This window comes from Cupressus sempervirens, chromosome 3 (assembly GCF_028749045.1).
Source record: "Cupressus sempervirens isolate cs-2001-9-10 chromosome 3, ASM2874904v1, whole genome shotgun sequence".
In the NCBI taxonomy this organism is placed as follows: domain Eukaryota; kingdom Viridiplantae; phylum Streptophyta; class Pinopsida; order Cupressales; family Cupressaceae; genus Cupressus; species Cupressus sempervirens.
Genome location: NC_143120.1, coordinates 1,028,926,930 through 1,028,940,787, shown reverse-complemented (window position 1 = coordinate 1,028,940,787; position 13,858 = coordinate 1,028,926,930).

Sequence of the window (13,858 nt, the reverse complement as noted above, 5' to 3'; positions counted from 1 at the left end):
AAGCCTAATAATCAGATATCCAACAACATAACATTAATCTTCATCCAAGCATACAAAAAAAAAGCTCTTCCATTTCTTTTATAGTGTTCTCACAAGAGCTCAATCCTTTGTTTTCTCAATGTGGGATAAAACATAACTCCCTTTATGTACCTTATGTCTCCAATGTGTTATAGAAATAAAGGGAACTCTTTTAATTTAAATATTTCCCACAAACTACAGTCTATGCATTAATAAAGTTAAATATTTAAATTTAACTTTATAAAATGGCTTTATCAATGCATAACAAATCTTATCAATGATAAATAATTTTTCCTGTCGATTTTAAACAATTACCATCAACCTACCCCTATGACTGAATGTCTGGCCATGTCCAAGATGACTTACTATAAATAGTAAGTATGCCCAAAGTTGCCCCAGAACCCCTCAGAAAGACCTGCAACTGAAACTGTCTAGGCCAAATGGCCTCTAAGCCCATTTAATGTCCTAGTTAGCCTATGGGACTGTGGGTAAATAGGCTAACGACAACATCATGCTATGAATGCTAGAAAGGGGACATTACATCTAGTGTTTACATCTTCTCTTTGGAGATCCATGCAACAAGACTTAGGTACTCAGCTGAATTTTAGTTCAGCTTATCACCCAGAGATAGACAAACAAACTGAATGTGTCAATCAGATTCTAGAAGACATGCTTAGGATGTACGTAATGGATAGATAGAATAAATGGGAGGAGTATCTACATTTGCTAGAGTTTTCTTATAATAGTGGATATCATAGTTCCATAGGTATGGACCATTTCAAGCATTGTATGCTAGACCTTGTAGGATGCCTCTCAGTTGGGATAATTTGGAGGACAAGACTCTTTTAGGACCTGATATGTTGCTAGATTTGGAGTAGCAAGTTAAAAGGATCAGAGAGAACCTTATTACTACTCAAGATAGATAGAAGAAATATGTTGATAAGCATAGAATTGATCATCAATTCTTGGTGGGTGATAAAGTGTTTCTTTGGGTAAGACCGCGTAAAAGTCTAATTCGATATGGAAAGGGATCCAAGTTAGCACCTTGATTTGTGGGTCTGTTTGAAATTTTGGAACGGGCTGGACCAGTTGCCTATAAACTTGCCTTGCCACAAAATATTTCATGCATTCATAATGTATTTCACATTTCAATTCTACATAAGTATATACTTGATATTGTTCACGTTCTTGATTGGAAAAATTTGCCGATTATGGATGGAAAAATCATGATGGAACTAGTGCAGATCATTCAAAGTAGAACTATGGGTTTAAGAGGGAGAGAAATATGGCAGGTAAAGGTCCTATGGGACCACAATGATGAAACATCTGCTACCTGGGAGGACACTACAATGATGAGAGCAGCTCATCCATTCTTGTCTACTGACTAAGTCAAAACCTAGAGGGGGAGGGTGTCATGCCTAACCACTACTTCAAGTTTTTCTGCAAATTAGGACTTTGTTGTTTTAAGATTTCGTTCCAATGTTATGATTGAATTTCTATAGAACTTGGTTATAATACTGTTGTTGAATCATGAGACTGATGCTGAACATATTTTTTGTGAAGAACTATGTTTTAGCAATAAATGTGATTTTAGATTTTATGAATTGAATTTGGCATATCATTGATTTCAAGTTGATAGATTATCGATTATGTTATTATGTTTTTAACTCTTTGTTTACTACATTCTATTTCATGATGTATGTTGACTTGATGTTGAAAATATACTTAAATGGTTATATGCTATTTTTATTCAGAATCCTTCATTGTACTTTCATATATGTTACTATATAGGGATTAAATATTTAGATCATGTTAACCTTAAGATGGTTTCGTTTCATGACTCATATTGAATTATTAATTGAGGGAACCATGGTTTGCATTTATATATTTATATATGTGTTTTCTTATGATTAAAGGTCCAACACCTTAGGTGGAGGTTGGCATATACATTTTTATTTGGTTTTTTTTTTTTTTTTAAAAGAGTTAAATCACCTCTCAAACATTTAGCATTGATGTAACCCTAAATGGGTATCGATTGCTATGAAGGAGGGTAACATCGTTATTTTTTTTGAGCCAAATTCATGGCAGTGGACTTGGTACTGCCGAACTTATGGCACTGAAGTTTCAGTCAGCCATATCTTGATGTGAGTCAGGTTGTTTTGCTGGTTATGGGCCAGTTTCTAAGCCACATTGCTCTGTTGATTTTACATCTATGATTTTGTGCTGAGATATCGGCATTTTTATGGGAGTTGGTTGGAAGGTTAACTTGCATATTGGGTTTAACTCAATGGAGTTATTTCTCATTAGTTGGTTGTTGTTGTTTATGGGGTTTCTGCTCCACTCCATTGTGAAGTCTTCTACAAATTGTGTGAGTCGACATTGTAGAGTTTGCTCACCAATGTTGGATTCAATTTTTGGGGTTTTGGCATCAAGTTGAATTGAAGAAAAAATCTTCCATCTTCAGTTTTTCAGGTGGGGGCAATTTATTACCCCACTCTTTCACTATGTTTGCAAATGCCATGTTACTTTCTTTTTGCATAATGTAAAAGTTATTAGATTTACATATTGTAAAATTTTACATTCAGGGATGAGTATATGCTCTGCGTGCAATGCATAGTTCTGCATATATTCACCTTTGAATGTAGAAGTTGTGGACAAATTTGACTGGAAGTTGCTTCATTTATGTTTATTTAGCTTCGGCTCAAACATATGTTTCCCACCAAGTTGAGTTTTGTGAGAAGCATATGGATGTCGCAGTGAGCATGCTGGTTGTTGTGTTATTTGCGAGCAAGTTTTGTGCTCCCTTTGGTATGAGCTTTGTGAGAACCCATACCTCCAGCTTATTTGGTAATATATATCAAAATGAGAGTGGCTCGGCCTCAGACTTGAGAATGTTTTAAAAAATGGCCTCGTGTCTGTTGTCAAGGGCAGAGGCATTTTGTCAAATGGCTTGTGTGAAACCATAACAAAGTTAAATTATCATGTTATTTGCATAGCATTTTATGGGTAATGAAATTTTTGAAATATCTTCATGAAAAATGGTCGATATAATGTCTAAACATTGTTAGTTTGAATTCCTTATGAGAGTTACCTTGTTTTATGATATTGATGAGTAATATGAGGGTTTTGTCATTTTTTAAATTTTTTTTTAAAGTGTCAAATTTGATAATATGGTTAAATTATTGAAAACAGTAACTTAGTAAACATTTGGTGATAGTTTTGCAAATGACATTTTGTCAAATGTTTTAAAAGAAAACTTGTTCCAGATAGGAAACTTTGTGATAGTATAAATTTTTCCATAATTTATGATGGAGACTTGAGTTATAAATAACTGTTGTTGTGAATTGGTTGCAAATGAACAAGACATTAAATTTGAGAGCATACATATAGGTAGTTGTTGTTGTATCACCAAGGTTATTATGCGAACAGCTTGTGAGCATCTTACTGTTTTTGGGATTTTGCATCTTATTCATTTTTTTTGGTCATTGATGTAATGTAAGTTATATTACATCTTTGTGAGTCATATTTCAAATTTAATTTAGATATTGTATTTTAAATGCTGATTGTAGATATAACTAGGTGGTATCTCACCGTTAAACAGTGGTAAAACATCAAAAGACACTTGGACATTCAGTAACCTTGTAGGTTCTCTTTTGTTTAGCATTGATTGCACTTGGATTTAGTAATACTTGATTTTATTATGAAGTGTTTTAATAAGCATTTACAGATTGTTTTGAAATAAGATGTATTTCTGTTCTTAGATAAAATGGAAAGTCATATTAAGATATGAGATGAATTATGATATATGTTGGTGTGATGAAACAAGGGTATCATATGTACATTGTATTATTATCTTGGCCAATTCGGAGGTTAAGCTTAGTTTTTTATAATAGTAGAGATAAGTAGTACAGTACTGCGACTGGTAAATATCATTCAACTGATGTAGCAGTTTAGTGATATTTACGAGATTGCAATACTGTAGTATTTACTTCTATTATTAAAATAACTTAAGTTTACTTTCAAATTGATAGTAGAAGATGAGAGTTTTAAAAGATGAAGAATGTAATATCATGAGAAAATTGACTTATTATTAGTTACATGTACATTCTTAGAATATTTGTTTGATGTGTATGTTAAAGATAGCTGTAGTGAACGTATATCGAGGTGGCTAAATATTGATTTATTCTATTCAGTTAATTAAATTTAGTGATAATTTTAAGATGAATTGGGAGGTTTAATTATAAATAAAAGATAATTGGCCTTACCTATGACTTAAACTAGTATGGTTAAGTATGGAGAATAAGGCAGGTCTCTATTGCGTCATTTCACGAGTATTATAGAGAACCCCACTATGTGTTGTCTAAGGGCTTAGCATATACAGATGCAGTATCTTAGCAACATAGTGATGACACCTCAGTATATAGATGGTTCATTAACTAGTTATTCTTAGTGCAAGTTTAATTTTGCATTGTTTAGAAGGTGTTACTTCTTGCATAGTAATATTAGAATTGCACTAGGTTATGTGGTCAGATATCTTCTTTAAGGTTTTATATGTGTGTGTGTGTCAATTCTGACATGTATGCAGGTGGACTACGCTTTTTAACTCAGTGTGTACTGAGCCCTTTGTGTGTTGTGTTGCATGTTTGGGTTATTTTCAAGTGTTCAAGTTGAATATCTAGTGTGAAGGAAGACTATTGTAGTTACTTCATGAAACTAAATTTGATACTTGTAAATTTCATTTGTGGGACCTAGACGTCTTTGAATGATATTGTTCATCAATGTTGTACTGAACTCATTATGTATAGACATCTTTATGGAAAGATGTTTTGATGATATATTCTTTTGTGTTGAGGTTTACAATTCTGAGAATGATTCAATCTTTGTACTTGATCTTGCAATTTGATGATTAAATTAAAAAAAAATTCCATGGTTCTTTATGTTTGTTCATAGCTTAGTTTTTTTTTTTTTTTTTGTTGTGTTACAGGCATAGACTAGGAGGAGGCATATGTACCTATAGCTAGAATGGAAGTAGTGCAAATGTTCCTAGCTTATGCAACAAATAAGAGTTCAAGATTTATTAGATGGATGTTAAATCAACCTTTCTAAATGGAGAACTTGAAGAAGAGGTATATATTGAGTAGTTTGAAGGTTTTCCCTTATCAAAAGATAATGACATGGTATGTAGATAAAAGAATTCTTTTTATGGTCTAAAGCAAGCACCTATAACTTAGTATGCAAGATTGGATAGTTGTTTACCAAAGCTTGGATTTGCTAAAGGTATGAAAAACAATAACTTGTATTTGAAAGAAATTGAAAATGGTTTGTTGATTATTGTAATATTTTTTGATAACATCATTTTTGGAGGTAATGATGGAGCAAGTGATAAGTTTTCTAAAGAAATGAAGAATGAATTTGAAATGAGCATGCTAGGAGAAACAAAGTTTTTCCTAGAATTATAGATTGTCCAAAATAGTGATGGTATTTTCATTTCACAAGCTAAATACATGAAAGTTTTTTTGAAAATATTTGGTTTAGAAAGTTGTAAACTAGTTGATACACCTAAAATAACTAGTCACAATAGAGATGAAGAAGTAAAAATCCATGGTTAGAGCTTTGCAGTATCTAATTCACACCATACTAGATTTAGAAAATGCAGCTGGGATAGTAGCTAGATTTCAAGCTAATCCTAAGGAATATCATTTTGCACCAATGAAGAGAATATTCAAGTATTTTGAAGGAACATCTAATTATAGAGTTTGGTATGACAAATCGAGTGATTTCACTCTATGTGCATATACTGACGTAGATTGGGAAGTAAGTATGGATGATAGAAAGAGCACCAAGGGTGGAGCATTCTTTCTTGGAGAAAGATTGGTTTCTTGGCTAAGTAAGAAGCAAGATTGTATTTCACAAAGTATTGCTAAGATAGAGTATGTTGCAAAAAAAATTAATTGTAATCCATTTATGTCGATGAAGCAAATGCTAAAGATAATTAGAATTGAGTTTGAAAAACTTTTAGTCATTTACTATGATAACACAAGTATAGTGAGTATGTTTAAGAATCCTGTAGTGCATTCTAAGACTAAGAATATATCTATTCAGTATCATGTGCTAAGAGAGAAAGCTATAGAAAAAGGGATCAGATTGGAGTATGTGAGTACTAGAGATCAAATTGCAGATATCTTTATGAAGCCTTTTCCTAAATATACTACTGCGTACTTGAGAGGTATTCTTGGGGTTATACCCTCGCCTACTTATGAGTAGATGATGCAGAGAGTGCTAGTCTAGTGGTACATAACACTATTGTTATCCTAGATGAAATATTGATGCTTCTCATATAGGGGAGTATTTGTTACGATCTGAGTCACTGAGGACTCCTACTGATTGGTATTGAATAGTATCTTTGGAAACTTGAGCTAGTTGATGAACTGGTACAACATATTAGCAATTAGCATTTAGCAATTGGTATGTTGTAACATTGAGATTGAGGTCTTTGATATTGATGTCAATGGGGGAGAATGTGCATGAAAAACATATCCTAAGGTATGGGGTAGAGCATCTCCTAAGTACAGGGGAGAGATATCTCTCTAGGTAGATTTAGAAAGATTCATGTAAGAAAGTAGGAATATGGATTTGATGTATTCTAAATTGTTTAGTGTGAAGTAAAAAATTAATGTCTAAGAAGGAGTATGGACCTATGTGCATCTATTGTGATTGAGATTATTTTTAGTGTATGGAGAACTAATGCTGGTTAGCAGCAGCAACCAAACATTTTTTGGTATTCTTGGAACATAGATGTTTTTTATATATGTTACCATCAATGCCAAATGGGGAGATTGTTAGCATGAATTCTGATGATACTACTTTGGGATGAGTATCCTAAGCATTGAAGAGTATTGGCATGCTTGCATTCATGATCGTGTTTATCATTGATGTCAACATAGCACAATTTCTATAAGACTAGCTAAGTAGTTGACATAGATCTTGATGGTATAGATAATGGTTTTATTGTTTGGTGATGCATAGTTATAGACATGTTCAACATAGTGTCTTGATCATGTGGTCAAGAGCACAATGTCTAAGTCAAAGATGTATGGAAGATGTACCTAATTTATAGAGAACAATTCAAAGACATAGTATTGGAAAAGTAGTTCCTTATATTTTTTGGCTATTTTACATCTGAGATGTAATGACGAATGCACAATTAGGCAGTAACAAAGGTTAGTAAGTTGATTACATCAATGAGTGCACAAGTCCTAGTATCACATCTATGAAGTTTTGTATAGTCTACGAGCCAACATTGATATTGTAATTGTAATTAATTAATTGAGAAAGCCTCAAGGCCAAATCAAGGAATTATTATGAAGATATGGTATAAAGGAAAGATGGTTTCCTTGTTTATAATATGTATCCAAGTATTGTGATCATTGTTGAAGTGCAAAGTGCAAAAAGGAGAAGAGTGATTATTGAATGTGACTAAGCGATCCAAGGGATTATTGGATGTGAGATTTGTGATTCAGTTACAAGATCAGAAGGAGTAGAAGTCCAGTTGAAAGGACAAAGAAAGAGGAAGCCACAATATAGTACCATTCTATTATTGTGTAAGGAATAACATAGAGATCATTTGGACAATGGGTTCATTGGTCTTTCCCTTGAAGCCATTTGGGTAGTTAGTCTATCTATCTTCCACAACTCCTAATAGGGTTGGCATAGCCCCTAATAGGGTTGGAATCTCCTAATAGGGATTCAAATTCTTCGTATAGGAACTCATATGTCTTAAATGTACTCATAGACTCATATAGGGTCCATCCTTTGACAATGAATGTTTATATTAGTACATAATCTTATGGGTACCATCACCATCAATCTTTTCCCTCTAATCAAGGGTTTCCCTAGTTAACATATCTAGTGTTATTGTGTATGAGTATATTGTTGTGTTTCATTTTATATTACTCATATGGTTAAGTTTGTTTAAGGTCGATAATTGTGATATTAGTTGGATAACTAATTCACCCTCCCCCCTCTCAAATATATTAGTGGATTGTATATTCTAACAAATAGTTCAAGGGAGGAGAGATGAAGAGATGAGAGAGAAAGACAATATAAAGAGTAAGGGAGGAGAGAAAACATAATCTAAATAGAATTTGAATAATAATCCATAAAAAACAATAATTTACAATGCAAATCTAGAAATTTACATATATAAAACTATTAATCGTGAACAAAAAAGAAACAAATTGACCAATTTGTAAAGAAAAAAACTAAAAATAATGAAATAAATTATAATACCTAGAAGAGTGAAAAATTAGTTGGGGGATCAGTAGAAAACTCCAATCAAGCTCCTATTTCCAAGCTCAAATTGGGCTCTTGTGTCCAAAGTCATTGTCAATAGCAAAAATGACAAAAAATAGTCCATAAAAATAGGTTTTATATTTTAAAAAATTTGGCACACAACTTTTGAATATGGATTGGGTGCCTAAACCATAACAGGCACCTGATTCTTAAAAATCAAGTGCCCATTTATGAAGAAGTCTCATTCCATGAAATGGATTTTTGCAGAATTGAGACTCATCTTTGTGCAACTACCCTCCTATTAGGAGTTCTCTTGTTAGAGGAATTTGGATCAATCCATTAGAATTTCACCTTGATTAAAGGATTTACAAAATGAGTGTTAGTTCAACCTTGATTAAAGGATCTTAATAGCCATAATGGTTAGGACGTAACAATAGGTTTGATCTATAAAACACAACTCACTTTGAAAATAGGAGCTGAGAGATATTTAGGTGCCGAGTCACAGATGATGCTGAGCAAAATAGAAACGCAACAGGAGTCAAGTGAGATAGTTTTGTTATATGTGATGAGCATCATCAATTAGTAAGTGTCGAGTAACATAGAATGCACATATGAGTTTGTAACTTCACTAATTCATATGTAAACTATTTTTATGGCCAACATTGAATAATCTAGAAGGATCAAAAAGATAAGAATGAATCTTTTATTTCTCCTATGCAAACCATATGCTGTCAATTAGAAAAATGAAGAAGGCATGCAACCAATAACAAAAGTGCAAGGAATGTGTGGGAAATAGAGATTCAATATGGATTGTAGATCCACACCTAAACCAAAGTCTTTGAATGTCTTTCTAAGAAAGAAAAAATCTCATCATATTATGAATGGATAAAGGAGTATGAGAAAAATATAGTGGAGTTAAAAATGAAGAGTAAAAAGACTTAGAGGAAGAGAGTAGCAATTAGACATTCAGTTGATCGAAACAAAGCAAGGGATACGAACAGATATCAAATTTCAAAGACTCAAGATTAGAGAGAGCAAATCAAGTGCCTGTATTCAGCAATCAAAGATTGTAAGCTATCAGGTTTATTATACCTAATACTCTTTAGCCATTGTATTAGAAAGGAAACCCTATGTTGATAGGTTAGCTTAATAGCTATTTTGTAGAGCCTTTAAAAATGTGATTAAATTCTTTAACATGGTAACACTTCATGTAAAGTTTTTGTAAATCCTTTAACCAGGTCACTATTGAAAAAGTGTAAAGCCTTTAATAGGGTAGGCCTTTAACAGGGCAGACCATCAGAAGTGGTTAAACATTATTGCTGCAGTGATTTTGTGGGTATCATCCCCACCCTAGTTTTACCTTCTTATTCTTGGAAGGTTTCTAGGTTACCAAAATCTCAAGTGTTATGTGGTGATGCAAGTTTCTTTCTCATGATTGCTTAATATTTAGATGCATGCATATTCATTTCAATTATATGTTATTAAGGGATTAAAAGTGGATAAAAGGACAATACTTCTGATTCACCCCCCCCTTTCAGAAGAACTCTTCCAATTAAGACATTGCAACACCATTAACATCTCCCTTACTGATCTTCTTGGCATCCCTTCAATCAATCACACTTCACTAATCTCTTCACTTCTCCTCTACTACTCCTCTTCCTAACTTCTCCTTAAGATTGTCAATCAACAATTAACCAACAGTAGAAAATATCTCTTATGCCTCCTTAAATAATTATTTTTTATTATTTTTTGCTTAAACATCATTGTATATCTTAGGGTTAGGTCAGATTGATTGGATCCTTACATCATTGTGTTATCCTTCTTCTAGAAACTTCTTAATAAACTCTCATAATGCATTGAATACACCATCTCATCAATCCTTATTGGGTAAAACCACAAACTCGTGTCACCTTTTATTAAGATAAAATATCCCAAAATGCAAACCATTCAAATTAAATGACATAAAAATTGTATTTGTGCTTGAAATTTGGAGATGATGTAAACTGATAAAATGTGTGAAATCAAGTAAATTTTATGCCTATAATTTTTAAAATAAAATTGAGTAAGAATTTATTCTATATTTCTAAAAATTTAAGTCCTTTTTTCAACTGTGACATATATAGGTTATAGTTCCCATCAAAGAAGTATATGCAAATTATAATTTTTTTCCCTAATTTAAAAATATATTATAGATGACATGCATAGCTAGGAAACAAAAAAGAAATATTGGTTTTCAATATATATTTTCTTTGTTACAAGTACTCAAGTTTGACCTTATTAGAAATCAATAGTTTTTATTTCCTGTCCAAAATTCCCTATCAAATCTACATATTTTTGAAAAGAAAAAAAATTCTCAAATTCAACAATCTCCTCTAGGGAAAATACTAATATATTTTTTAATATGATTTACTATTATTTTATCTTTTTTTGAGGGAGCATCTTATCAAATGGTAAAATACCTACTTATAATAGTTTAAAATTATAGCATAGTATAACTAATCAAAACACTATAAAATTTATATAATGATGATATTGATGTTGAGATCTATTAAATGGTATTTTTAGCTTTTGATAGAGAAATTAGATTTCACTAAAATAGGTGTAGAGATCCTAAAAGGTCACACAAATCTATGCTTTTACCCTGTCATCCACACATTTTGACTAATCCAAACATTCAACTTTGTTGGTCTCAAACTCCATTATCTCACAAACTCTATAGTTCCATTATATTTCTAGTTGTATTTAAGCTCCTTTACCATTTGGTTAACACTAATATTGTAAGATATAGTTACCTTAGAGCTGAAATTGAAAGCGTAAATCCCCCTGACTTCCCTTTCAATTAAAAGGTTAGTCAACCCCCAAAATGTGAAGTAGTTGAGACCAAATTTGATTGCTTCATATTTCCCTTTATACACAGAAATTTATAGAAAAATGTGAATCAAGGAAAGTAAACCTAAGTTCATCACATAATCCTAATAAATTAAAGGAGAATAAATAAAATCAATCATTTCAATTTTAATTCTAAGAAAATTAGATCTAAGAAGATTAGTGCTAACCAAATGATGAAGGGGCACCAATATAAACAAAGATTTAGTGGTATATAATAGGAGAAAGATTACAGGAACCCTTAAAATCGTAGTTTAGAAATAATAATGAAATGAAACCAAAACAATAGACGTAGAAAGTAGATGTGCTACAATAAAGGAGGTAATTAGAGAACTTGTCTTAAGAATGAAGAACTTTATATTTGATTTTCAGATGTCTCTAGAATTTCAATCAAGGAATAATCTAAGACTCAAACATCATACTACAAAATCTTTGACACCCAAAAATTATTTGGCTATTTGGTAGAGTCAACTTTTCTAAGTAGGGATGATTTAAGGTAGTAGGGATGCAATACATTATTGATTGATGATCTCAAAATGTAAAACATTTTTTGTAACTCCAAGGATTGAAAAAAAGGTATGAAAATTTGTAACCTATTGTTCCTTTTGAGATTTATAACCTATGATAACAATGGTTTTGTTTTATTTATGGCATTTTGCCTTAGTCAAATATCAGTTTATGAATTACCCTTGAAATTAAAATAATTGAAAATCTGAATGTAAATTAAATGTATGAATTTACCTTACAGTAGTAGGATCTCTCAAATTAAATACAATGATCTCATTTTTCCAATTGAACTAGATCAAGAGGAATGAGGATGAATGGATGTAGAAGATGCAAAAACTAAAATTGAATGTATTGAGGGAGATATTGAATGCTATATAAACTCCTTCTTCATGAATACTAGAATCCTTGATGTTCAATAGATAAATTACTTGAGTTCTTGAGAAATTGAACGCTTCAGTGGTAGTGCAAGTGAATATTTGATGCAACTTGTGGATTCTTGTGTGTGTTACAAAATGAGGCAAATGGATGGATTTATAAACTAGTCATAATTAACTTTCTCCTATAGGCTGACTAGACTTAGAAATTAACACCCTATAGTAATCTAAACATGGGACCCAAGAAGTAACCCCAAGATAGGACCTTAGCAGGGATGCAATGTATCCTAGACTGGCTTAGCATGGATGCACTATGTTCCCAATTAAGCAAGGATGTACTAGATCCTTGCTACACTCAAGTTCTTGATATGGATCCCAGATTTAAAAATCAATGTGAAGATTTTGAGATAATACCGTTATATTGTGGAAAATGAATTCAAAGTGATTAGAATAAGGAAACAAAGGATCTAAGTGGTATGATCCCACCTCGATATTTACACCATGAAATAGGAGCATCAAAGAGGATTTATCAAGTATTACCATAATTTTTCTTAGGAGAAATGAGAAGGAAGGAGAAGAAAGGGGGAGAGATGCAAATAAATGATGATTTCACATTAAATAGGTGTTAAAGCACCATTAAATTGAAGAGCTTCCGATTTAAGATGACACAATTACAAAATAAATATTTTTTCTAATAAATCATCAAAATTTTAATTTTATAAATTTTATTATAAATAAATAAAAATAATATATTTTGGGTATTAAAATAATTTAAAAATTAAATCATATGTTGAATAATTAAATAAAATTTACAAATAATAAAAAAAGAATAAATGGAAGCCACTTTCCTCAAATGGTGTTGAGATACCTTCTAGTCCCTTTTCTTTCTCTCTTTCCCCTCACCATTCAAATGAGGGCTCTAAGGCACCACATGGTGCTTATGTGGACCTAGTCAAGTCTTTACTCAACTTAATACTAGCTAAATTGAGTTCCAGTTGGTTGAGTCAGTTGGGCTAGCCTAAAGAGAAATAAATCATCATAGTTTTACCCCTAGACACAATTCAACAATTCAACCTATGACACCACCTAGTTGAACAAGAAAAAATTTGGTAAAACTGAATGAGAATACAATATGAGTCTCCTATTTTTTCTTAATAAGGGAAATTTAACATTAACAAAAATAGGGATAACACTATATTAATGTGGAATCTCCATTGATTTACTCAATTTTACTTGATTAGATTTCCTCTATCTATGCTAGGCATCTTCCAAATTAGGAAATATTCCTGAGAAGCATAATTTCTTTGTGCTAGGGTGGAAACACACTACTACAATATTCTTGCCCCCAATCTTTTATACAAAATAGGTTTCTGGAGCTCTTGTAAGGGAAACTTTTCATCTTAGCATGTTATGATTTCTTGTAAATAACCAATTGTTTATTGTAATGACATTTTCCAACATATATTACTCTCTTAAATTATTGTTATTATTACACTTTGACAGATTGGTCAAAGCCTCTTTCTTGGTGTTTTCCCATTTGACAAGTTGGTTGAAACATGTACCCTTGTCATAGTATTTAATAGGAATAAATTTTTCTTATCGATATGTGGAAGCAACATTTTTCCAAGTTGACTAACTTCTATGTCTTGTGTATATTTTCGATGTGTAATTTATGTTAAAAGATTATTCTTTACAAGAATTTTGTGTATCATGACTTTCTTGCCAATTTTTACCATAAACTCAATTGGAAAGTGGCTTTGGTTGGGTTTGAGCTTCACACT